This window comes from Apis cerana, linkage group LG8, assembly GCF_029169275.1.
Source record: "Apis cerana isolate GH-2021 linkage group LG8, AcerK_1.0, whole genome shotgun sequence".
NCBI classification, from domain to species: domain Eukaryota; kingdom Metazoa; phylum Arthropoda; class Insecta; order Hymenoptera; family Apidae; genus Apis; species Apis cerana.
Window position 1 is genome coordinate 3,265,274 of NC_083859.1, and position 23,774 is coordinate 3,289,047.

At 31.5% G+C, this 23,774-nt stretch overlaps 2 long non-coding RNA genes and 1 pseudogene across 5 annotated transcripts; 2 read left to right on the top strand and 1 right to left on the bottom strand.

Annotated features, from left to right (window-relative positions):
* The first annotated feature begins 71 nt into the window (after positions 1–71).
* Positions 72–10,040, top strand: LOC114577205 (uncharacterized). 4 transcript variants are annotated; one of them, XR_009830788.1, is made up of 4 exons: positions 72–778; positions 2,372–2,700; positions 2,791–8,160; positions 9,127–10,040. It is a non-coding gene; the product is annotated as an uncharacterized LOC114577205 (long non-coding RNA). The 4 variants fall into 4 exon arrangements; XR_009830787.1 differs by lacking the exon at positions 9,127–10,040 and having other exon boundaries at positions 2,791–4,398; positions 5,070–6,432; XR_009830786.1 differs by lacking the exon at positions 9,127–10,040 and having other exon boundaries at positions 369–778; positions 2,791–3,613; positions 3,865–6,432.
* A 379-nt stretch (positions 10,041–10,419) lies between these two features.
* LOC107995297 (uncharacterized) lies at positions 10,420–15,066 on the top strand. Its single transcript, XR_009830789.1, has 7 exons — positions 10,420–10,598; positions 10,666–10,729; positions 12,093–12,738; positions 12,863–13,039; positions 13,148–13,262; positions 13,359–14,381; positions 14,659–15,066. It is a non-coding gene; the product is annotated as an uncharacterized LOC107995297 (long non-coding RNA).
* Positions 14,508–23,774, bottom strand: part of LOC114577197 (uncharacterized) — a 75,204-nt pseudogene continuing 65,937 nt past the window's right edge.

A 23,774-nucleotide genomic window follows, 5' to 3' on the forward strand; every position in this document is an offset into this window, starting at 1 on the left:
GTGTATAATTTTAGTGAACTTTAATCGTTTTTATGATATATACAGAGACAATTTCTTATAATTCCTTTTAAATTTTACAAAATCTTTTAAATCTTTTAAGCTAAAGTTTTTGGTACAAAAAAATATATGATTCTATTTAAAATGAATAATATTTTTGTAATAATATCTTATATTGATAAATTTGACATAAATAATTTACATACCTTTTAAGTTCAAACAAATTTCCTGTCATGTATCCTCAAGAAGATTACTCGATATCTTAAACCGCCCACGTCAATTACCGCCACGAAAATCTTGGTTCGTGATTTCTCTCCTCCATTTTTCGTCACGTGTCAATGGTGCGCACGCTCCTTTCGCATTAACGCGCATGTCAGTCCAATGGAGATTAATTGCTTACCCACAACCGGCTGCAATTACAACTGATCGCGATTCGTACACTTTTACACGAATCGGCATGATGGAGCGCACGTGGAAACGGGCTTTAAAGGAACTCGATATGGTTGGGTGCTCATACGAAATACTGGGCGAAATAATGATGCCGTAAAACGAGGTACGATCTCTGGCGGCTCCCAGAAATCTCGTGTGTACAAATTAACGATGGAATTCGATTACGTGAGTGCACATACATTTAAAGTTGAATACGGATGGGAGATTGATGGAAATGACGTTTGCATCATTCGAAATACTTCGTGCTTACAGTGTTAAATTATGTGGATAATATATTTCTCATATTATTATCGTTGTTCTTTGCCATTTATGGATCAGTGTTTAAATACATGTAAGTATTATATATATTTTATATTTATTTTCTTAATTTTAATTAAGAGACATTTTATTCTAAAAAATAATTAATTTGTATTTCAAATATATTTATCTTACAACTAATAAGTCAAAAGTCTTTAAAAATATATTTGATGCAAAAAATTTATTTTACATCAAACAGATTCGTCTAATATTGGACGAACTAATTGTCGAAGTAGACTACTTCGATACGCGCATAGCCAGACATGTTTCACTCGTAATACTTATGAATTCTGCACTGGATCACGGTTCAGCGCGTTACTTACATAAGACAACGACTCAATTAGGTCGTCGATCGATGATTTTAGATCTAAACGATGGGTAAGAATCGCTCTCGATTCAATTCAGTGAAAGTTGATTTTCTGTCGTAACAAATAAATGGAAAAGAATTTCGATTCACCACACATACCGTGATACATAATTTTTTCTGGATTATATTTTCCTGATGAATTGTATTTTAAATTTCTCTGATAAGAACAAAATAATGATTGATATTGATATTTCATTTCTTAATATGGTTTCATATATATATATATATATATATATATATATATATATATACACATTATTTCTTTCAAAAATATCAATATATACTTCAATATACTACAAATGAATAAATAGATAAAAATTGTTATAACAACAAATTAATATAACATATTAGAATGAATATTTGAAATGAAAAATAAAAGATAACTATCTTTCTTTATTTTTCTCTTAATAAATTCCTTACTTTAGCATCTGGTTAACATAAATTTTAGATAAATTTTATTGTCGGTAAATTTTGTTTCCTTATCGATTTCGATCGCTTTAAAGACACGACAGTCCATTTTTCAGGGCCAATTTCTGTTTCCTTGATCGATGACAGTTTACAATGCCGCGTTTAATGATCTCGAGGACAGCTTTCACTTTGTTTCGCTATTTTCCCTTTGAAATTCCCGAGGATAAAACAGGGGCCACCATTTCCTGTTATAGTTTCTGTTGAAACGAGCCTCGTGTTCTCTGTATCCGCAAAGATCGAACAGAAGCCGGATTATCGCCTCGATCGCGATCGTTGCTTGTGACTGGGATCGCCGACTGTTCGAACAAAAGCATTGCAAACGGATAAATCTTTGTGGAAACACGATTCCAGTATCTTTTGTTCCTCCCTCGTTCAGAAATTATGTGTCGACTAAAATTATGTCGAACTTGTTGAGATACGTTTATTTTTGATTTATATTATAGTTAAATAGTTTTAATAGTTGATCTTTTATTTGTTAAATGTATGCTGAATATTTTAGTTCATTTTAGAACATTTAGAAATGGAAACATTTTAGTCTTCCCATTTCTTTTAATGTTCTCTGTTATTAGTTTGAGGTTATGTTCATTATTCTTGAAACAGAAATATATAGATAGGAATAATTTTCATGAATGATTATATTTTTTTATATACGCATAATAACGTTTATTATTTGAATTGTTTAATTAGTTGTAATAATTTGGAAAATTTTAAGAAGAAAAATTTGTTTTTTTATTTTTTTGCAAGTTAAATTAAGAAACATTCATCCAATAATGATAGTCTAATTTATTACAGAATTTAAAATTGATACACTAGTTTGGAAGCATAAATCCTGTTATTGTTAATAATACGTTACAAATGATGTGGAGATATTATAATTATCTATGATGAAGATCGCGTGTGTCATAAAAATCTAGGAAGAAATGAAATTTAGCCCGGAATCTTAATTAAACCATCACTGGTGTGAAAATAATTGGCGAATTTACTATTCCTTTGATGTCAGATAACATAGATTTCTCCTAATTAAGCTTGACTTACGCCAACAAGATTTGTCCATCAATTCCATAAGACCTAGAATTAAAACTGATACTTTCAAAACGATACGAAACAAAGCATTTCGTACAGTAAGTAATATTTCGTCTGTTAAAAAAAATTTGAATCCGATCGACAAATTTTTATTTAATAATTTACACTAATAATAATTTATTTTTCAGATTCAAATAATTTTGAAAAAAAATTTAAAAACTAAACGAAAATTTGAAAAAAAAATTGTATAAAGAAACTAACTAAATTGAATAATTCTCTTATATGTTAATATTCAGTATTATATTTTTGAACAGAAACAAAATTCAAAAATTCTTAAAAAATATATGGTGTTAGAAAAAAATTTTATAAAAACATATCACAATACACTACACATTCAATATGATGTGAATTCACTGTTGGATTTCAATCTATAAGTTGAGAAACATTGATCTGTAATACACTATTTTCTATAACATTGTATATTCAATGGAAAATATAAATCTTCTTTTAATCTTTTCATATACTTCGAATTTTAATATTTGACAAAAATAACGAGTTAACTAGCCACAGTACATCACGTATTTTCCATTTACCAAATCAACAATTTCAATCTCATTGAAAAACGATTCGAATCCAAGTCAATGATCGATGGAGGAAAACAACTCAGGGGTCACCGTCCGTTCGTATCAAAAGAAGGATATTTCCAGGATCTTTTCTAGATAGGACAGGCGTGCACAGGCAGAGTATGTGTCGTGGCCGATAATTATCGACGAGGCTGATCGTGCGTGCGGCCAGAAAAATGGCGAGCAACGGGACAGGTCGGTCGGCGACTACTGCCTAGACCGCGGTCTCCTGTCGATGTCGAATGAAGATGTCCCGGCTATGTTCTCCCTTGCCTACGTACCAGCTGGAATAAGTGTGGGTAATTTGCTCGACTGGCTAGACCACTTGTTTTGCGGAGGGAACCGATGCCGTTTAAGAGACCGTGCCACCGAGCAAATTCTCGTTCACGTATGTGTTACGTAATTCATGTGCACGATTATTGTGTGCATGAAAATGGATCCGTGAGAGATGGATTTATGATTTTGGAAGAGAAAATAATGCATTTTTGATATATTATATTATTTAATGATTTTTTTTATTTTGAATTTTATGTCTTGGTCTTTTTTAAGTTTAAACTTGAGATAATAATTGTATATTCTTGAGGTATTTTATGAGGTAATAAGAATATATGTTCTTTCATTTTTTTTTTTTTTTTTTAGTTTTTCTTGCAGAGGAAAAAATCATGGGATATAGAACATAGAGAAAGTTTGCACTTATTGAATGATATTGAAATTGATCTCAAGAGTTAAGAAAGATATAATCATGTTTTGATAATGTTTTATGAAAGAAACTCTTGCTACATCATCAATTAGTAATACAAATTATTTTATGTATAAAAAGGAAGAATATAAGAATATAAGATCAGTGAAAAATATTTGAGAAGTAGACTATTAGTGAAATGTGTGAATTTTTAATAACAGAAATTATCGTGTCTTTAACGTAATTAAAATTCTAGATTTTCGAGAATTTCAAAGTAATCTAGTTTGTCTTGACATGCAAAAATGTGATTTTTTAATCAAACATCTAAAAAAATTCGATAAGAGATATGAGACTCAAATGCATTTAAAAAAAATAGTTGAAGGCTGATTGCATGAAACATGTAAAGTGAAAATAGATGTCGAACACGAAATAAGAATAATAAAATATCTAATCGAAAGGTATAGATTAGTCAGATACGATATCAAAGTTAATTGGTATGTAACTATTTTATGTTTATATAGAGTTTTATACATGTGTAATAAAGCTTTATAAAATAGAATTATTTTATGCATTAGATCATAAACTTAATGTTTTTTTTCTTTAATTACAAGAATTCTCTTATTCGAAAAAATAATATAGTCTTTTATGTTAATTTTGATATTAGAGTCTCCATTATATTATTATATTATCAAATTCATTACAACAAAATGAAATCGAAAAAAATCATCGATTACATTTATATCATATAAAAATTAAATAATCATCTTCATTATCAAATATTCTTCTTGATACATTATGAATTACATTAATATTTATCTTAATTCTTGATTTTCTTCTTCTATATTGAATAAAATATAAAGGAATATATTTGAATATATTTTTTCTCACTTATTATTTTTTTCTATATTTGTTATAATATAAAAAAAATCCAAACATTCATAAAACTATCTTAATATTGATTAAATTTCAACATCATTTTTTATATCTAAAAATAATTTAGATTTCAATTTTCAAGTACTTTTAATTTTTGATTCTTTTTCTTCTTTATATTTAGAAAATGTAAGTACTAGCTCGACTATCAAGATTAAATTTCAATATCTTATAAATTTTATAAGTAGTTTGAATCTCGATTTTTACCTACTTATTCAACTTTCATTGTATTTAGCAACCTAGAGCGAAGAAATGAGAGAATGCAAAGTATTCCTGTTCGACCTTTGACAACTCGCTCGGAACACAGAGAGGCCATACGTCAGGAAGACCGGTTAATGGACACCAAAGTAACAACCGGCAGGTTTCCCTTTACTCTGTGCTATGCGTTTAAGCAACAAGGGCCGGTGGCTAGAATTAATGAGGCACCAGTTTCCAGTAATGTTAGTCGTGATAGGATCGGCGAATCAAAATGCAGATTTGTACAGATGAAGAGTCTGGCACTGGTTCGATTGCTGTACACGTTCCAATGTTTAATGGTTTGAATGTGTCGCTAAGATCAAGATATATTCAGAGCTCGCGATAAGCGGATATTTGAAAGGATATTTGATAAATCCTTTGATCAGCCATTCAAGATATTTTATAACATAAATATTTAATAATTTTAGATTTTTCAAATTTTAGTTCTATATAAATGAAAGTAATATTGTGGAGAGTAATTAAAATCTATATATTTGATTGAGAAGATATTTTATAAATTCTAAAAAATTACAAAAATAATTATTTGTTTTAAAATTTTGATCATTATAGGAAATTAAATATACTTTGAATATTGAAATAATTGTGAATTACATTTTTTCTTAAATTTTGAATGTTAAATACTTGTTAATATTATAAGAAAACAAATAAGAAGAAAGGAAATTAATAACATTGATTGAAGCTCAATTTACATATAATCAATAGTGAATAATCAATTGTAGAAACAATACTAATTGTACAATGTGCATAGTTTTATAGATATGTCATACTTAGTTGTGCAAGTATATAGAAAATTATAGGATGCATCGTTATCATTCAAAGACTTGTAATATACCTTATTCAAACTATGTTAGATATATGAAGTCTTTCAACATTTTCTAAGATTATTACGAACTTACGATTTTAAATGATGATTTGAATGACTTGACATTTTTGTATTGAATATATGATGTGCCATTTCAATGAAATCTATTTCTGAATAGAAATATTTGACGATTAATTAATGAATGTCAGCTTGAATAATCTCTACTTACTACCACTTTATTACTCAAACTCCTTTCTTTTTTTTCTTATATAGTGTATTAAATATATTGAATTTAAATATATTATTTTATTTATTTCTTACTTATTCATTTTAAACAACTTTCACATATCAATTTGATTTTAAACTAATATTTGTCATTTTGTTACAAAATTTGTCTTTTAATTCACTTAAAGAATTTATTTTAATATTGAGTTCAAGATCTCAATACTTAAGTAATATTTTTCTTTACAAACATTCAATTTATTATATTCGACATTAATCAATAAGAATATAGAAATGTACTAAAATAACAAAGCAATCTTTAAAAATTCTTAAAATAACCCCTTGATCCATCTTCTCGACCTACTCGTCATGCCAAGCTCACACAGCTGGCTGTATTTCATCAGGAAAGTTTTGTTCCCGAGTGCACAGTGCTGCCGTTGACCCATGAAATTACCCGTTGAAAATTTCCCGAACGCCGTTTTCCCCTGTGCGCGCAACTCTCACATTCCGACCACGCGTTTACATACGTGTGCACGTATATAATGATAGATATCACCGCATCATCTATTGTAACGCGTGTAATGAGAATCGCAAATAGGCGTGCAATTTGATAAGCTTGTCAACCGTCGTTACGGTTCATGCGTCTGCAGAATTGAATAGGGACTACAGTTAGACCGAAGGGCGCTACGGGCGCAGACAGACAGATACAGGAAGGAGAGGCCACATAGTTAGGTTATGTTATGAGAACCTATATGTATTTGCATACATCAATTTTGAAAAGGTTATGTGGTAATGATTAATATCTTACAATTATTTTAAATAATTTTAATTGTGAATAATCGTTGTAACAAACAGACAAAGATAGAAAGGGGAAATTACACAGTTAAGTTATGAACAGAAATCCTTTAGAGTTATACGTACTTATAGACAGATACAGAAAGGAAAATCTATATAGTTAGGTTATATTATGAGAATCTATATTTATATGTATTTATTAATTTTAAAAAGATTAATATCTTACATTCTTTAGTTCCTTTAAATAATTAGAATTGTGAATAACAGAAAAAAATTGTTGCAATAGAAAAAAACCACATAAAAGATAGATTACATAGTATGAAAAGTTACATGATAATATCTTATAATTAATTAGTTATAATTGTATAATAAGACAAAGACATATAAAAGAATTATAGATATATAATATACAATAAGATAATGATTCTAAACATTATGAAAAGAATTGATTAACTTGATAGATGCTATCCTCATCATTTAGAATAAACATATGTAGATAATAAATTTTTCATAATATATGTGCCAAAGAATCTTTTTAATTCGGTATCATTTATTAAAAAAAACTTAAAAATTTATTATATATTTAAAATCACGAAAGAATATCTTTTCAAAAGAATATTTGTTGCATAATAGTCCAAATACATCGTGCATCGAATCTTTTTTATCTAAAATACTTTGAACAAACTTCCACGATTTTTTATATTTCTCAATCATCTCGGTGTATAAGAAATTACAACATAACAAACTTATGATCCAACCTTGAAAAATGGCCATGGAACATTTTCCTCCACGAGACAGCAATAATTTCCAAGCGAAGCTTTTCAGGATCTTCGTTAAACGTTCTGAAGTGGCGTTCCCGTTAGAGGAATCCAGCTGGCTATGAGGAAGCAATGTCCTTTGTCTTGTCAGACGCGTTTCCCCGTTCAAAGCTTCGGACTTCTCGCGTCCTGGGGAATTCATAGGTTTGTTATGCGCGCGATTCCCTCTACCGATGCAATCTCGCCGCGTTTTATGTTCTTGTGCCTGCCACTAGGGGGAAAAACGAATCGCGCGAAACGTGGCCTGAACCGATGGCGATCAAGTAAAAACGTGGAAACGTGGAAACGTGTACCAGGCTGCTACCGTACCTATTTTCCTGTTCTTTTTTTCGCGATTCGTTTTCCAGCGGTTTTCGATCGTGAACGATTCTGCGGCTTCCGGAAGAGGAAGAAGACGTATACAAGATGTCTGACGATAAGTTCGTTTTGTGGTAAAGTTACTTGATAGTTTATTTTTGAGTATCGCTTTCAAAGTATCCTTGTTGGAAATGTGCATACGTAATTTTGATTATTAATTTCAAAATAATTTTTGAAATTGATTTTGTAAAATAGCCTTTCTTCATTCAAATATCTTTTTTCAAGTAAGTTTTTAATTAATAAATGAATTGAAATGTTGTAATAAATCTAGAGATTTTTTTTGTTCGCAAAGATAATGAAAATATTGGAATGAAAGTATTTTGATGATGATATCAAGAGTAATATAGCTTGAAATTGTAAAATTGTTTATCAAGAAGAAAAATTGAAGATGATTCTAGTCATATTCAATAATAAAATAGTTAACTTTATTGTCGACTTGATTCGATGTGCATAATATGAAGACGAGCAATGAAGTTTAATAAAATATATACAGAGTATCTCATAATTTATAATGAAAATGTCTATCATAAAATATCTCTTAACTGATACAAATATTAGTATGCATTATTTTCTACCATTATTTATATTTTTTTTATTCGTTATGTTTCGTCTTTTTAAATATGCCGTCTTAAATATTTATATAACGTTTATTATAACGTATTATATAACGTTTAACATACAATGATAAATATGGAGATAATACAAAATATGAAAAATGAATACAAAAAAAATTTAATTTCTTAATGTTTTTTTGCATTTATCTTACGTCAACACATAAAATATTGGATTCAAAACATTATATTTATTCCTTTTCTTTTCTTTTCTTTTTTTTTCTTTTCTTTTTTTTTTAAGAATGTGTGTAAAGATAGCGAAAGTTTTAGTCAAAAAGATATAGCTTCATTACAACGTACCATAGAATTAATTAACCTTTGAATAAATTCAATAACTTAAAAAACTCATCAATCTTCATAAAAACTAAATTCATCAAATTAACAGAGATTTTCATTTAACTTCCTTCCAATCTTTTTTTTATGTTTCAGCAATAATAAACTTATTTTCATTTAGCATCGTGAAAATCAGTGTTTTATTTATTTAATCTAGAAAAAAAATCCACGAATGGATTGCTTCTAGAAATACCATAAATATCAAGCCTCTCAAGGCTTTCCTCTTTTTACAAGATATAGAACGTGAATTTTTCTTCCCAGACTCGACTGTTCTCATGTCATTGAAAAAATGAAAAAAATAAAAAAACAGGAAAACTCAACAGAAATTTCTCGATCATATATAATACGAAGAAAAAAGAAATTTTATATAGATGTCGATCTTACGTAAAACATGGATACAAATCTATTCCTTGATGCAAAGGATAGTTTAATGTCACTGTTTCCATCTTCGACGTGAAAGCATTTGGATGAGACAAATTTATGAAACGTCAGACATGATCATTGTACACGGGGCCAATGAAATTCCAACGGGTTGCATAAGGATTTCCTGGATGGAGGATCACTGGTGAAAGCTGAGACAACGTCCTCATTATGACCTTTTAACGTTATATTGGATTATTTTTATGATAATTACCACCATTTGTGTATGGTATGATGGTACATGTACGTGGACGTTGAATGAATTTAAGAGAAATTATAGATCCAATGTGCTATAATATATGTAAGTTTGTGGTACGGGATACAAAGGATAATGGTAGCGGAAAAGGATAATAGTAGTGTTTCGATATGCAAGATATTCGAAATTATATGGGGTACAGCGTGGGACATCTAATTTGCATGTCTTGAATAACTATGTATTAAATGTTCACTGTATTAAATTGTGTAAAGCATTTAATTTAATTTATTTTCTATATTATTGGAGATTATTGGAATTATATAAGATAGGAAGTTAACTTATTTCATTTATATTTTAAATATAAAAAAAAATATAATTTCTTTTATAAAATTAATTTTCATTTATAATACTATTATAAATCCTATAAATTATACATAATCTTATAATTTATATTCTATAATAATATAACTATTTTATAATTTTTGTATAATTCGTGCATTTAAAGTTATAATGATATTTAAAAATTCAATTGAGATCAAATATTAAAAAACATAATTTATAATCTCATATTGTTGTCGCTAAAGGGCATTTACGATCAATTGTGACAAAATATATATTTAGATACAATTTTGCAAATGCCAGTATAAAATTTAAATCTTCTGCAAGAGTTTCATCTATGATTTAATCGTAATCGAGTTGGAAATATGCATGTGTAGAGCAATTGAATCTTTCACTATATAACCGTTATATGGCGCCACTAATTGTCTATAGAACTGCAGAAACGTGTGGATCATGCGCAAGAACCAGTTTCATAATCGTGCAGACACTTGAAAATCAAAAGTGATTTAAATACGTATGATCGTATATTAGATTGATTTCTGATAATTAAATTTGTGAATTTTTAAGATGATACTTTAATCTTGAATGGAGAAATTATGATAATTTAAAAAAGGTTAGAAAATTTAATATTCTCTTTTTTTTTTAAGGTTAGTTTTTTAAGGGTTAAGTTCATTTTTCAGGAAGTTTTATTTCTGATGGATTGAAATAAGAAAGATATAAAATAATTGAGTGAAAAAGTTACAGGTAAATATTAAATATTTTTATAGTAATTCTATAGAAGTTCAAATTCTTTCTAACACACATTAGAAATATAAAAATGTGTTAGAATATATTTAAAATATTTTGATGCTTATTTGAAACATTATTTGAGAATTAGAATCTTGTTTTTTTATTATCTATGTACCAACACAAATGAAAGATATATTATTTCATAAGTTGTTAGACATAACTTTATAATTAGTTTACACATCTTCATGTCTTGATAGCAAATTTAATGTCAAATAAATTTTAAACTACCAATGATAATAATTAACTATCAATTGAAATTAATACTTTTTTTTATAATCATAGAATATAAAGTTAATATATAACTAATATAATATAAATTAAAAGATTATAAATTTAAACATTAAATCTCTTTTTATATTTTATAATAATTATCTTCATTTAATCTATCATACAAAGAACAATAAATATTGTATTGCATTAATTAACGTCAATACACGTCACTAAATGAACAGGATTGTCTAAACAGCAATAAGAAAAGTATGTGTTCAGGGAGAGGTAACGAACACGAAGAAAGCAAGTCTCGCGCGCTAGCAAACCTAACCTCGAGCGTATTCTAGCGCTAGTGGTACAAAGCGCGCGTTAATTACGCTGATTGATTTAAGCTTAGTCGCGAAGGATTTAAGAGGCTCACTGTGCAAGCTGCATAATACACGGGATATCCTTTCGTGTCTGTACAGAGTGTATTTGCACGCGAGTATGCAATGGTGCGCGCGCATAATTGCACCTTATTGAGGAACGCGCGCAGGGCGTGCCATTTGAATCATGTTCAGTTTATGCGTGGAATTATTAAAATGTAATCTACAACAGTTCGATGTAATAAATCGATGGTATTTTATTTACAAGCTAACTGTGAGCTATGTATCGTTTCGATGTTACAAGAGATCTAAGAATTTAGAGACATATTATACATAGAATGGAATGCTAAATGTGTAATTGAATCTTGGTTCGATGATTTTAAACTTTGGAAAATATAAGAAAATATTTAAATATCTTTCAGATTTAGATTTGTTAATGAAATAAATATATATTTGTATATAAAACTGTATAGATCATAAATCAGAGATTTTATAACTTAAAATGAATTTTAAAGCTATCACTAACTATAATTATTATGATAAATAAAATATCTTGACTATGATAATCGAGTGGAAACTAATATATTTTATATTGCATCGATTAAAAGTATATTTTTCAAAAATTGTAAAAGAAAAATAATTGATTTTTTTTAAATTTATAATCACAATTTGAAATTGTATTAACCAATCTATACATATTTTAAAAAAACAATTTTAATCAAGTACGGCCGAAATTCTCGTAGCGTTTCCAACATCAAAGGGCACCGAAGATCCTCTACAACTAACACAACGTGTTCAATAGCGACTCACCCGTCAATTTGCATGGTTGCGTTCACCAGAGATGTTTTCTTCGGATTGTCTCCAGCTCGACGATGCCTTTGGATAGCCAGAACACCGGCACGACGACGAAGGAAGATCAACGACATCCCTCTCAACAAGTTTTTTTAGATTAATCTCGATAACCAACTCCGCCCAACTGGAGATCCAGTATGGATGGATGTTCTGCTAAGTTCGAAAAGGCGGATCTCTTTCCGCTTGAGGGCAACGATCGTCTCCCCATGCGACATCAGCCTTTGAATCGCGTTGATAGTAATTGAGACGTACGCGTCCTTGGGTTGGGACGTGATGCCGCCGTGGGCATTATTCGAAACGAGAACACGCGGCTTTCTTAATTAAGACCTAATGGCGGCTTTGGCCTCTGTTATCTCGCGCCAACGATCTGAAGAATTGATTTCTTCAAGGAGGCTGGTCCAGCTGCTATCGCGCCTATCACTGTTAAATCTTGCTTCTTTTTAGAAATGGCGTATGTACGTACTGTGGAGGAACGTTGTATCTGTAATTGGTCTCGCTAGGTTGGATACTTCTTCGGCGTCAACCGACGTGTCGCAGGTAAGAATGTTAAATTGAATCTTGATCTTTCGTCGTTCGGTTTGTGTTCTGTTACTTGTCTGAAGTTTGAAAGAGGGAATTTGTACTTGTGGGGAATGTTCGCATAGTGGTTTTGTTCCGACAGGATATACAGAAGATCAGTGGATAAACTCGTACAGTTTTAGACAAATGAAAATAGTGTATTCGATAAAATTGAAATTATGAATTTCAAGTTATAATTGTAAGATGATCAATTGGATATAGTTAAGATGATTTGAGAGTATAGAAATTTGAGGAAAATTGGATTGGAACAATTCTGAAGGTATTAACTTTCTAAATTCTCTATAATAAATCAATTTAATTTAATTTAATTACATCTATTATCTCTTTATTCTGATATCATTTGTAAAATTAGTTTGATTTATTTCAGTTTCAGAAATGGCATATTATTGTATCCCTTATTGAACATATTTTTCGAATCATTATCGCAAGGTACACAGGATAAAAATCCCAAACCAAACTGGAAGCAATCAGTTCCATGAAAGGTAAAAAATTTTTTTTCTTTCACTAGGATTATGCAGAATGAAATTTTTTTCATAGGATTATTATTTTCTTTATTTCTTTCATTTATTCGATTCAAGGTTTTCTTAACGATTGATAATGGAGACATTATTCATGGGTCTGAAATGCAAAAGTATCTCATAAATACAAATTTCAACTGACTACTTCGATGACATGGATATCCTTGGCAATTGATGAAACTTTTAGATCAGTATTTCCAACCTTCTTCGAATCATTATTCTTTTCAAATGAAAATATTCTCCATGTTCTGAAAGCATTCATACCACATAGTTGGTCAACAAGTCGATGAAAATGCAAAAAATAACTATTGAAAATATTCGTCAGATGGCGCAACAGTCACCAACGCAAACAATGTCATATAATACCCACGTCATTCGATAAAATGCTAATTCTATGGAGATATGATAATTTTTCTTTAAATTTGCAACAGTCCAATAAAAATCGAATAAAGGAGAAACAAGGTAAAATTTTTTTACTGATGTAAAATCCAAACAAATGAAGGAACGTAGCAGCTGCAAGCTGAAAATGCACGACGAAAGATCCGCACTTTTTCCTGGTCGACGCACACGCGCACCCAGCTTGTTGCGGCTGTTATTTATGGCCGAGCGGTTTATTGAAAGTGAGAACACGATTGTTACCATGAAAACGTTTCGTTGGCGCATGCGCAAACGGCCGGACATCCGTGTGTAAGGTCTGCGTTATTGCTTTATGGGAGCCTCGATTTCTCGTATTCGAAATCCGGTATAATGGAATCTGACCACTTTCCACGACAAATCTATAGATCTGGTTGGGACGATCTTTTCTCCTTTGGAAAGAAATTCTGATTATTCATGTACCGTTTAAGTCGATTGAGTTTTTGATTTTTATAGTGTTGCCGATCAAGATTCTTGGGTTTTGGACGACGCGATATTGGTATGTTGGATCGAAGAATTTGAAATTCGCGCCAATCACTAGCGATAAGAATGACTTCTGAGATAGAGATTGCATTTTTTAAAAAGATTATTTGAATTGGAGATTTTTATTGGAAATACTTAAAAAAAAATTCTTATGGTATAAGAATTAATATATTTTTTATGTTTCTAGTAAGTAATAGTAATTGCTAGTATGTTATTTATTTAAGTATATTATTTAAATATATTAGAATTTTACTCAGATAAAAAGAATTTATTTTGATCTTATAAAAAGATATATATTACAAGTTAAATGAATTTTATTTTTTGAATTTCTTTTATTTTCATTCGAGACGGAAGTAGTTCTATTTTAAAACCAGGAAATTTACATTCGTGTAAAAATAATCGTAAAAATTTTACACCATTTGAAGTCTAGATTAAGTTAAATTCCTCGTTATCCATCTTCCAGAAATATTGCCCAACACACAACACGAGATAACTCCTTCAAGTAAGCTAGGCTATAATCTTGAAACGATTACAAAAGGAAAATAATTTTATGAGGCAAAATTAGATGGTTTCACAATGGATTCTGCATATGCCACTATTATGCATTTCGTGCATCTACGTAGTTGCAAAGTGCAATTGCACTTATTTTGAATGGAATCTCCATACATTTCAGTGGAAGTTCCTTTGCCAAGAGTAGCAAGGGGAAATCTTCAAGTGCAACAATAATTATTACCTGAAATGAAAATACATTTTACATGTAAAATAGCATTGAAAATTATTCATATTAAATTGACTTATATATATCCAAATATATTTATATCAATAATTCAAATTATTAAACCAACGAAACATTTCAGCATAAATAAACCAATATTTTACCTCTTTAAGAATCACAAAATTCATTATCAAGTTAACTACCAAGTTTAAATAAAGCAAAAAAAAAAAAAAATTTCAAGAGAATAGAAACTAAACAACCGTGCATTAAAACATCCAGAAAAAGAAACAGCATGCACACTATACACTCAACAACCATTACCAACTCGACCATCCCCTGTCAGTTATTCATCCGTTGGCAGCTCTTAAGTATAACATCGTTGTTGTCTAACCGACTTGTCAGCCACGATTGTTCGGATTCTTACCTCGGTACATACCTAAGCAATAATGGGTTCAGTGAACTTTCCAACATTCGTTAAAAGGCTTCCCTATCTCTACGTGTGGTTGGACACACTGTTGCGCGTTCCAACATGGCGTTACGTATACACGCGCGCGCGTGTAGGTGCGCGCACGCAGTCGGCCAAGTGTATGCATTACCAGCGGGCAGCTTTTTGCGCCCATATCAGTAATAGTAATCAGGATTTACTATCGTGCGCCCCGTTATTGCACCATCGGCTCGAATAACTGCGACAAATGCTCTCTGGACGAGGAGAGCTCCGGTATCGAACCCTGAAGGCTGAATCCTCCGCCAAGGGGCGTTAACTGTGCACGAAATTGTTCACGGGGCCGCGAATCGATGACGCGCCATTTATTTTTCCACGTTAGAATTAACGAGTAACGTTATGCAGATTCTTATTTTTTTTTCTTTCGTTTTTTAATTTTAATAAATTTGAAGAGAAATCATTAACGGAATATCATCAATTTCTGTCCAAGATTTTTTAAAAATAAATAAAATATATTTGTTAAAAATTTTGAGAAAAATAAGGATTTGAATTTATTTGTGATATCAATGATGAGATTGATGTAGAAAATTTGATGTAGAAAGTAGAAACTTTATATAATAAGGTAAGAATTGGATAGACACAAATCAAGTTGTATTTGAAAATACAGTTCAGCCTTGAGTGCCAATTCGATTTGATTTCCAACTAACTAGTAGTCTTTTCCTTTCTACCAATCTCGTGGATAGATCAGAACGTGTCTCGTCATTGAGATATCTAATATGATAAAGAAATTCAAATCCAGTTTATTATTAAACAAAAAGATTAAAACCTAATTCAATTCGCTTTAATATAAAGATTCTCTCTTTCCTCCATAAAAAAAGCAAGCAATCAACGTCAATAAAATTCTAATTAATCGGCCGAGCAATAAACAGAGACGCGTAAATTCAAATCCGATTTGATGGCCGTTATAAAAAACTGGAAACCCGATATTTCGACTAGCGTGCCCGCGAATAATTCTCTCAGCCTGTCGGCGCCAAAACGGAAGAAAACGAGTGGAACTGCGGCCTCCGTGTCGGCGAGGCGTCAATAAAGATTCAATTTATTCAATGACTCTCGAAACGGCAATTGGCCGCAACGCAAATGTACATATTACCGAGGGAACCGTACTCGAGAGAGGACGGAGAAACCGTTCCCTCGGGAGCCGTAATTGCCAACCGATGCTTCGGCCGTGGTGTTTATTACGCTTCTCGCTAACAGAATAAAGAGGCTTCATTACGACTGTTACATAAGCTATCTATCATGTCCGGCCAGGGTCAGGATAAGAGGTGTTAACGTCTGTCTAAAAGGCTCGCCTGCGAATCGAAACCCCTGCATCATCCTTGCAAGTATTTCTCTACCTGGAAGCTAGCCTAAGAAGGTAATCAGGTAGGTTTCAATTGTAGCTAGTTAGCCTCAGAATAGTCAGTTACGATAGAGCAGCTAGCTCTAGGAAAAGATTCCTTGGAAGTTGGCTAGAGAGTATCTAACTAGCTGTGACAAATTGAATAGTTAGGGTTCCCTATACGTGGAAGCTAGATTTTTGAAGTAACTAGAGACAAATTAGGTAATTAGAAAGCGTCTCTTGTCTGGAATATATATAGTTTTATTAAGTAGGAAAGGAAATTTATAAAATAAACCTTAGATAATTAGCTAACTTTGACATTAGCTAATCTTGAAGTAACTAGGGAAAAAATAGCTAGTTAAGAAGAGATTTTCTATCCGGAGACTATCCATAGACTAGAGCCATGGAATAATTAACGATAATCAACTCTGCTAAAGATGGAGTAGCTTTTTTTTTTATTTGGGAAAAGATTGGAAGCTAGCTTTAAAGTATCTAGCTTTGACAGAGTAATTAGAGGACAAATTAGGTGATTAGGGAAAAGTTCCGTATCTGGAAAGCTAGCTGCATAGTAATTAGCTAGTTAAAGACAAGTTAGCTAAAAAAGAGTTCTAAACGTTAGTTGGACAGAATATTTATCATTTGCAAACATTATTTTCTTTTTCTTTTTCTTTTTTTCTTTAAGATTATTTTTTGGTTAAGATAGATTCTGAACGAGCATGATGCCTACATAGCACACGAAGGAAGAGATATTTTCTCACGGATTTATCGCGTGATTGGTGTGTATACATCGCGTGATAGAGACTTGCAGTCTGCACACCCACGAATCGTTTAAATTTTTGAGGGAACACGTTGAAAAGTTTCATGGAAATATTGATTCTAGCTAAATATTGATCGTATATAATACAATTATATACAGAAGAAACATCAGCAAAACCATCATTCCATGTACTATTCTGCAAGAGGGCACAGTTGAGTTCAACCAGATTTAGATTCTCTTTTAAAATAATCATAAAAATGTGGCTAATAATTAACAATCATTATTAATATAATAAAATAAAAAAAATTCTAAGCCTAGTTTATTATCATTTCTTCGCACAATAACAAAAATCACCACGTTATCGCGTGTATTTGTCATAACGGCGATCACACGGGCATCGACACTTTCGCAATGTGTTCCGCGTGCCCGGCGTGTCTCGTAGCCAGAACACCGTGCAATCGCCTCTGATCGACGGGATATACGTGCATGGCGTGGCACACCAGGTCCCGGTTCTCTTGCGTTCGTAGCTAAATTACGCGTATCCGTGTCAAACGCGTGATTAAAGATTATAATCCCTCCAAGTTATCGTAGAACGTGGAAAAACAAACGCGATAGGAGTACCGTTTTTAGGCGGTACCCATTGGACAGAAAGAAACTGTTATGAACTCTTACTCATGATCGTAATATGTAATTGGTTCGACGAAAGAGGCCATTGGGACTTGGATCCCCTCGTGATTAAACGCGTTCCACGAGTCATTGCTATTGATTAATAATTTGTTACATTCGATAATAATTATGATAAATATATATTGCTGTTCATATAAATATTTTTTCGAGAATTATTTCTAATCAAAATTTAAAATTAGAATTTAGAATAATTTTTAAATGTTATTACAAATCTCAGAATTTTTTAGACGTCTTTCTTCTCATACAGATGTAAGAAAGTATGCCAAAATTTCTTTTTCGCACTGGAATTTTCAAGTAATATATATATATATCTGATAAAATCGTGATTGTTTTATCCAATCTCCCCGCAAGATATCGATCGACCATTAAGATCGATGGATCCCTTCTGATGGAGGTCGAGGGTCGATCATTAGGATGGTATATAAGGATCCGTGGTGTACGTATCGAAACGAAACAAATAAAATGGCGAGCCAACAATACGATCGGGCAAGGGATGAGCCATAGTTATATTATAAAGTAGAAAATCGATCGAGGATCGATTCATTAGTTCATTGGCTTTCTCCTTGAGAGTCGAGAGTATTCATAAGGAAAGTCGAGCGAGCAATTTAGAAAACCAGTCTGTCTAGTCGTACGTTTCTAACAGTAGTGAAATTTATGGGCGCAGGTCCGGGAGCAAGTGAAAAAGCTTGGCTCGACGTTACGCCGGGGGAATTGTCGGATCTTTTTCTTTCTTCTTTTTCTTTTTTTTTTTACCCTTTTCTTCTTCTTTGAACTGGGAATCGATGAGTTGAAGTTCGCGATAGCCGCGTGGATTTATTGCGTGTAACGTGATCATTTGGACTGTTTCACGTTGCTTGTGTTGCTCGAAAGATCTCATTTTCTTCCGACTGTTGAATTGCCGGCTCGTGGGAAACTTGAGATGGAAATGATTTTTCATTCACTTATCAATCAAAGGATAGCAGTATATTCGAGCAACTGAGTTTCATATATTAAAGATTTCATGACACTAAATGATAATATTCTAACATATTATTACCACACAATGAACAATCATTTGGTTATAATAAATATAACCAAATTATCACCGGATAACCTTATTACGCCATAAAATTAAATTGGACATTAAAATCATCAATTTCACACTTTTCTCCTGTGAAAACTTCTTTTTTATGCAAATCCTTTCTATCTTTTTTATTTTCTTTCCATTTTTAACCTTCCATTGTTAATCTTTTTTATCCTTCCTGTTCCTCAAACAAACAGGCAGAAACATGTTAATATTGTTCTTACATATTCTTTGGGGAAGATTTTAATCTAAATATGCAAAAGAAAAGTGATATTTTTCTCTGATACTTACTTTATTAAAAATAACCACTAATATTATTGGGAGATGTTCAAAAACAGTGAAAATTGATCTTTAAAAAATACTTCACAAATTTGACGTACACGAGTTCCAACAATTGAATCTTATTTGGTTCTAAATTTCTTGAGTTTTGAAAATTATAGTTTTGAATAATAATATTCTCTATTCATATAATAATCTCAATTTTGTCTAAATACTCTTCATTCTTTCACAACACTAATATTTTAAGGTTAATTATAGCTAATTTATAATACTCACTAATGAAAACTTGGAGATAAATGTTTAAATCTTAATCCAACTTTTACATCTCTTTTAAAATTCTAAAGAAAATTCTATTATTTTTACAATACTTCACAAAACATGTTGCGTATTGGCCATAAATATTCATAGCATCGTTCGCAAATGCACATATATCTTTACCACATCGGTCTGGCCAACCAACAAAAGAATCTTTCTACAGAGAGAAATAAAAAAAAGTAACTAGCGTGCACGTATCCTGACGAAGTTAAGAACCCTGATAGTTTCCTCGACTCCGTGAAACCCTTTGGAACGTTGGTGTTTCGTTGTTGAAGCAATTACGTGGCTAAAGGGTCGAGCCACGCGATCCACGCCGGCCACGCGTGCTAAATCGAACGATTCGCAAGAACGCGTGTAATACGCGGCTCGCGTGCGATCGTTGTTGGAAATCCTTCCTTAGTGAAAAATTCACTCCACTACTGCCACTTCGTGGCAGTCTATGTATGCATATACACATGAAGATATACAAATGTGAAGTATCAGTAGAATATTTTTAAACAGGATCAAAACAAATATAAAAATTGTACAAAACTTTATATTTATATAAATATCTTCTATTTAATAAAACAAAATGATCGAAAAATCTGACATTTAATTTTAAAACGTCATTACAAAGACGAAACTCCAATCTTTAAATAACTGCTATAATTTTAATCTTTCAAAAAATTTTTCAATAGAGTGTACACTTTATGAAAAATTATTCTGAAATGCGATATGATTTTTCGTCACAAGTTACGCACCACGCCAATAATTGTTTTTAACCAGTTATTCAACCTTATCAAACTTTCCTTTCCATCAAACGTTATCAAAAACCATCAAACGTTTCAAAAAAAACGTAGCAATCGATTCGAATAATTTTTGCCCACATGGTACGTGGCAACGCGCACGCGCAATCGCCGTTGCAACAGATACAAATGAACACGAACCTAACCTGCACGCGGCAAAATCCACCCGGCGCGCAAGAAGTAGAAATAATAGTTTGCCGCGTGGAAGTATTGGTCGGGTCTGTAACCGGTATTTAGAGGCATTCCTTCCCTGTCTCGCGATACACTCATAAAGCCGGTATGCCTCGAATTATCTCCGTTCGAAGGAAAAAAAAATGATCGAACAATGCCGTAGTAATATTAGCCCGGATCGACGCCGGTCGTGCACACGTGCTCGCGAGAACACGCGCCATTTTTATCATCCGTGAAATGTTTCTCCCCGCATAATGGTTTCTTTACTCTTTCCTTTGGATCTTTGTAATTTTTTTACATTTTTTTTTCTTTTTCTTTTTTCTCTCTATTTTAAATAATTGATTTTAAACATATTGGAACTTATTGCATGCAAAGTAATATGTACGTTTATTTTTTAAGAGAAAGAGCCAAGTATTTTTAAAAGAAAAATGATTGATTTGAAATTTTATGTTTGTTTTGGTATTTAGAATCGATTCTTCGATAATCCTTCTATATATTTACATATATGTATTTGCAAATGTCAATATAATATAATATACGTTTACTCGCATTGATAAAATAAAATTTTCTTCGTTACGTGTGTAGAATAATTATCATTTTCTGTTTCATTTTTATTATAAAATATATAATTCACCCTTCTTAATAAGATCCTTTTTAATAATCATACATACTAATCTCCATATCTTTCCCTTCAATTCCTTCTAGCTGTCTTCAACGCAATCCAAGTGACCCAGTTGGGAAGGAGCTCGAGGCTCGTTACTCGCTACGTAAAGCGTAATCGGGCGACGTACCATTCCCTCGTTCTCGAACATCCGTCGAACGTAAGGAAATGACAGGAATAACTGTACAGAACCCGAGTTCCTTCGCGGTCGCAAGTTCGCGTCCTCCCCGAGGAAAATTAATGAAACTGTTTTCTGCGTGATCTTTTAAGGAAGGGTAATTAAAATTCTCGAAGCACGAGATGCCAATTATCGAACTATCTGGCTGACAATTATCCACCGTGGATTTCGCGAAATACATTTTTCTTCAAATTTTTTTCTCATCTATCTTCGTTACGTTTACTTATCATTTGACAATCAGGTTCACGAATATTTCTCTTTGATATTTTTAAAGATCGATATATTTACCGCTCTCACGCGTAAATGGAAGATTTTTCGAGATCTGACGAGTAGGAAAATATTTAAAAGTCTTTACGTTTATTGAATTCTGTTTATTGTTTTTAGTTGAATCATTATCAATCACTTTATATAACAGCATTCATATTTAACGCAGATCGAAAAATGTTATCTATAATTATATTTAAACGAAATTAAACGAATATTTATTATAATTTTTAAGTAATTATCTCAATAGGAAATAACGATCATAATCTCTTTGGAGGATTAATACAATTTTCAGTTCAGAATTAATTTCGTTTAACAAATTTCTAGAGCAGTGATAGTTACGGAAGAATTCAATTATATTTTGAATTTTTTCCTTTTCCCTCTTTTTTTTCTTTTTTTTTTTTTTTTTCCTCCGCGCAGCAAAGCACAAAAATATCTTTGTCGGTCCAATTGAAAATATTCTATTTCTCCGATCATTACGGGCCCACTAATAATAAAAGATCAAGAAACATGTTAAGATATATAATTAAATTAATTTACTACTTCCATCGTATTTTAATAAGTAAAGCAATGTCTGTTCAAGCTTAAATATCGAAATTAAAATCGTACGGAAAGGAAATGATATTTTACGGATAGTAATTATCGTGCTTAGTTTGCTCTGCAATCTGTTTCATAATCGTCCAAAGTGAATAATAGTTGTTGCATAATCGTTAACCGACCCAGCTCGATTATTATCCGCTAACGAATTCCCCTGCAATTCTTACTGTCATCCAGTGACAGCGATCGCTATTATCCGCTAACGATTCGATTTTAATTCACCATATCTGTTAACGAACTGTCGGTGCAATGATTTCGTTAACTATAACGCAATTCATCCATTTATCGGAGAGAAATTAAATTTTTTGCAAATTTTTTCTTTTCTGATGCGAAATCTATTAAGGATTCGTTGCATGTAGAAGCGTCGATAAATCGAATATATCTTTGAAAACTTGTTTTTAAACAGCGTGTATTAAAATAAACAAGAAAGTCGATGTGCAAAAATGTCGATCCATTTATTAGAAATAGAAGAAGAGATGGACATTTTTTACCGTTTAATTCAGCGAGGAATATCTCATAACAATCCTTCTGCCACTAAATTCATTGCAAATAGATCACATTAATAGTAATAATCATTTTATATATAAAGATTTCGATCTGGAGAGGCAACAAATGATTAAGAAATAAATGTAACGACACAAAACTAATTATAAATATAATTCAAATACTTCCAAAAAGAAAAAAAAAAAAGAAAAATTAAAATTATTACGATACACACCGATTTAATCAAGATAATGATACGTTTACAATAATAAATATCGCGAAATGAAGAGGAACAAAACATCTTGAGAGATGGGTTTCTATTAAATAAATCCAGGGAGAAAAAGCATTTTCTGATTATAACCGTGGAAATTTGTTCGGGGGTCTTTCTGAAACGGCAGATCTTTAACCCAAGAAATAACGATGATCCACATCATTTCATACAGGGAAACCGGTAGTTACCAAAGGGTCTGGCCACAGATTGGCCGGATACCAGATATTTGTAGATATTAGTATCTCGTACTCGGGGTCATTAATATTGATTAGAGGTGTAATTAGATAACAAGCTAGATTAGGTTATTAGCTTCGGCATATTATACGTGGTGCACTTTCAACAAGATAGATTAACGATAGCTCATCCTTCATCTAACCCAACATCTTACAATTTAACATTTTACTGTCTCTAATACCGCTTTCTACCCTTCCCTTAACCATTCTAATTTTTCTAATCGTTGTAACGATCTGTTTATTCCGATTTAACCTATCTTCATCATAATTTGATTCTTGGTTAATTGTGTGCAAACGCTA